Source organism: Apis dorsata, unplaced genomic scaffold (genome assembly GCF_000469605.1).
Source record: "Apis dorsata unplaced genomic scaffold, Apis dorsata 1.3 scaffold_330, whole genome shotgun sequence".
In the NCBI taxonomy this organism is placed as follows: Eukaryota; Metazoa; Arthropoda; class Insecta; order Hymenoptera; family Apidae; genus Apis; species Apis dorsata.
Window position 1 is genome coordinate 198,429 of NW_006263598.1, and position 4,035 is coordinate 202,463.

The window sequence follows — 4,035 nt, forward strand, 5'->3', positions numbered from 1 at the left end:
GCGGCCATTTTCGAGCATTAGGCAGAGGAGGAAACTCGTTGGTGGAGATGATGGTTTAATTTAGGTAAAAAAATATGATACACGTTTGTTCCGATTTTGTACTTCCGGTTGAGACTGTTTGAAGATTAAAATTGTTTGTACGTTTGTTCGAAAGGAAATTCTTGGAAATGTTTGAATAAAAATTCTTCGTTTCATATAGCGTGAAAATATATAACTAGTATTTAATTTCTCAGAAAGATTTACATATAATACACGAATTAATCATTGATGATAATTCCTCCGTCTAATTAATTTCCTCCGTTTCCTTCAATTATTCGCTATCGCCTTATTTTTTTTAATCTCTCTCATCACGATAACCTCGATTATTTTAAACTCAGCAATCGTTTATACGCTGACCCAATATTTACCCCATATTTACAACACTCTCCCGGACAAATTTCCATTCAAGAATCCACGAATCCATCTCGCACAATTTTATTACTCATCCATTCACATAAAAAGATATATCCAAGCCCCAATTATTAATAAACGTCCACCCAAACTACAATGTATGTATCATCTTCAACGGAATCACCATCATCCATAAAAGCTTCTTGCACTTTTTTACAAAAATAATTCGACTTGATACCCTGGGGAGAATCGTTTTCCGCGGGTATCGTTCCCCTGTCATAGGAGACAAAGGCGTAATTATTGTGTCGGTATCGCGACGACGATTAATGCACGGCCGCCTATCAATGGCCGGCCGGCCAGAGAGAGGGGAAGAAATACGCGGCTTATTAATTAATTGCATTCACGGGCAAAAGGAGATGGGGTGAGAGAGAGACAAAAGGAGGGCGCGAAATCGAGGCCCGATTATTGCAGTCGCGTCTCTCGCGATAGATCCTCGTTAGCGGCGTCTATGATCGGGCGTCAGAATTCGATCGGAAGGTTAACAAGCCGTCGCAAACAACGCCGAGAGAAACGATCAGAACGCAATTTCAAGCGTTTATCGATTCGTAGAGGGCGAAATCGCGGCAATTCCTCGCTCCCTTCGTTCTCCCACCGGCCAGACGAAACACGAAAGGGGTCGCGCGGTTGACAATCGTTCCTCTATTCATGAATTGCACAGGTCGATTCGACTGTGACCGTGAATTATCGATCGTTCTTCCATCCAGTCATGAAGTAGGGGAGAGACGAGAGAGATTCTTCGGGCTCTTGCGAGCGTTGGTTTCTCGGTGTTTGTGCTTGTGTTTGGATGGTTCGATATATATATATCTGGAAAATGCATTATCCTTGAAAGTATTAAATATCGAAATATTTTCCATCTTTCACGATGTTTATGAAAAGAATAATTTTCTTTATTTTTTTTATATTCTGCGTTTTTATATTCTGCGTTTTTAAATTATGGTTAGTATATTGAAGAATTATAATATAATTTCATTTTCTATTGGTTTGAATTTATATTGCTATTTCTCAATCCTTTATTTTAGAAATTCTATTAGTAATATATTTATATTTAATGTACATTATTCGTATATTTTTAATTTGTTAGGAAATTCTTAGAATCAAGCAAGCATTTTAAAAGGAGTGAATGATGAATTTAATCATTCATGAATGGAATATTTATTATTTATTACAGGTTTAAATATTTATTATGGAATTAATGGAATTTTAATAAATGTAGGATAATATTTATCCATTAATGTGTATCATTAATTAAAGATGAAGTTACTCTAGGGCTGTATATAATACGATACACGTTTAATAATAATAATAAAATTTAAATATGTGACATTTACAACAAGAAAAATTTATAATTTCATCGACAGTCAGAATATTCATTTCGATCGAAATACGTAACGATAGAGATAACTTGAAATTAAATAACAAAGCAATAACAAAGCAATGAAAAAGCCTACAATTTTTACAAAAATATCAATTACACGTTAAAGGTTACGAAAATTCATTTAGAAATTTTTACGAGCACATAACCTCGTTCCGAAATCGACTGTCAACGATTGATTAAATTTTCATTCATTAACTCCAATCCTGCGTATGAATGAACATAATGTTTTATTTACCAAGATAAATTCCATGAACTAACTCCTTTGTATTTCAACCATGATCAATGAACCCGAACGTTCCACATTCAACTTTTATAACCAACCGTATATATTCCCATATTTCTTACGAAGATCAGGAACCCCGAATAATCGTGCCAAGAAGGAGTGCTAAGAAACCACCGAACCCCTCTTCTGCATTGCGTGTATTTACGAGGAAACTCGTAACTTCCCCCCTTTGCACACGTTTCGCGTAAATCGGTGAAAACTTATAGCGAACGTCGCGATTCAGGCCACGTAATTCTGGTAAGCCGAATGTTTGCGAATCTCCGCTCGATGCCGCATCCATGGACGGCCACTTTACGATTATACGATCCGCCGGGGGTCGAGAGTCGTTCGTCTGCTGCCATGCTATTTCCTTTCGCGTATTTTTCGAAACGGGAGCATCCGGTTTCCCCCGAGGAGTCGGCAATTTTACTCGTATTGGGGTGTATCGTTTCGTAAACCAGCAGTTTCTTGCGAGTTATGGAGTGGATCGGTCGAAAGTTAAAATTGAACGTTACGGGTACGCGATCGCGTGTCAGAAGACGACAAAAGACGAGGTGTTTTCGAGTTTTTATCATCGTCGTATCTTTTTCACTCATCGTGGATTGATAAATTGGAAAGGTTGAGGGATTCATGGTGGAATGATTGGACGATTGTCGAGGATAATTTTTCTTCGAATTCGATGTAAGTGAAATAAAGGTTGACATATGTTATTGTTGATCGTGTTCTTTGTAATATAATGTATTATGTTTTAAATGTCAAAAGGGAATTACTATTCGTCTTTAAACACATGGCGAGGGTAATAAATAAACTGTTTTTCTAAATAACACCAAGAATTATTTTCTTTCCAATGATAATATCAACATTCTTTTAGTCGAATGAAAAATTTTTTACAAATTAAAAATAATAATGAACGCTTTAAAATAAATTATTTTCGATCAATCGAATATGGAATCGATAAAGATATATCGACGATTATTTATTCGTTAAATTATCCATTTCACCAAACTCTACTTTTCTATAAGCGGAACTGGTGATAAGCAACAAGTAAATCGCCAAAGAGAACTTTCGCAGAATTTTTTTCCAATTGCTATGCAACACCGAAACTCTCGACTCGAAATCACCGACACGAGAATCGCTTTATCCGCGAGCCACGGTGACTTAATTTGAATAGCAATAACGAGAGACGGCTGGGAGGCAAGTGGAGCGTAAGAACGGTCTCGGAGGAAACAGTTTCACTGGATGCCGCGGCTTTTTAAATAGGTTTTCCAGGGGACCTTTAAGCCGTGGCCCAGCGGGAGTTCGGTTTGCCAGATAAGCGACCGCCTCCTAATTTCGAAGCTTTTCGAAATGCTCTGTCAACCGTGACTACTTCTGCTTATATTAAAAGAAATCACCCGTTACATGCAAAAAAAAGAAATATATATACATGTAGAAGCACGTAATGAAATTCTCCTCGACTGAAAAATATCGATGTAACAGGAGAACACTTGAACCGCCAATCGCTCGTCACAGTTCGTTAGAGAAATATTCGTTCAATTTCCACGGCCTCGTTCAAATTTTAATTAAACCTTGGCCGCGCTCTAATAAATTAAATTGCGCTCTAATAAAAATCTACGATCGGGACTCACTTGCAAACTTAGATCCAAAAAGAAAAAAGAGGAAAATCCACCTTGCACCTTGGGAACGGAGGAGCACACAAAATGTTGTTCAATGTTTCCAAAACCACTGTTTCCACGCAAGTGACACAAGTGAAAAAAAAAAAAAAAGGAAAAGAAGAAGAAGCCCACTGCACTGACACTGATCGATTGGCAACGATCAAAGCTGAAACCTCAAGATCGAGTTCACCTTGCGTCGAGGCAAGAAGAGGTTCCCTTCTTCCGAACACCCTTCCACTCCTATCCTTCCTCCAATCTCTTTCCTTCGACACCGTGGTGATCTCTCTCCTCGC

At 37.8% G+C, this 4,035-nt stretch overlaps 1 protein-coding gene across 5 annotated transcripts in view; it reads right to left on the minus strand.

Annotated features, from left to right (window-relative positions):
• Positions 1 to 4,029, minus strand: part of LOC102673947 (netrin receptor UNC5C-like) — a 50,747-nt gene extending 46,718 nt beyond the window's left edge. For all 5 annotated transcript variants that reach the window (XM_031511566.1, XM_006617881.2, XM_006617880.2 and 2 more), the window contains exon 1: positions 3,716 to 4,029. The gene's annotated coding sequence lies outside the window, so the exon portion shown is untranslated. The remainder of the gene's footprint in view (positions 1 to 3,715) is intronic.
• Positions 4,030 to 4,035: the final 6 nt, after the last annotated feature.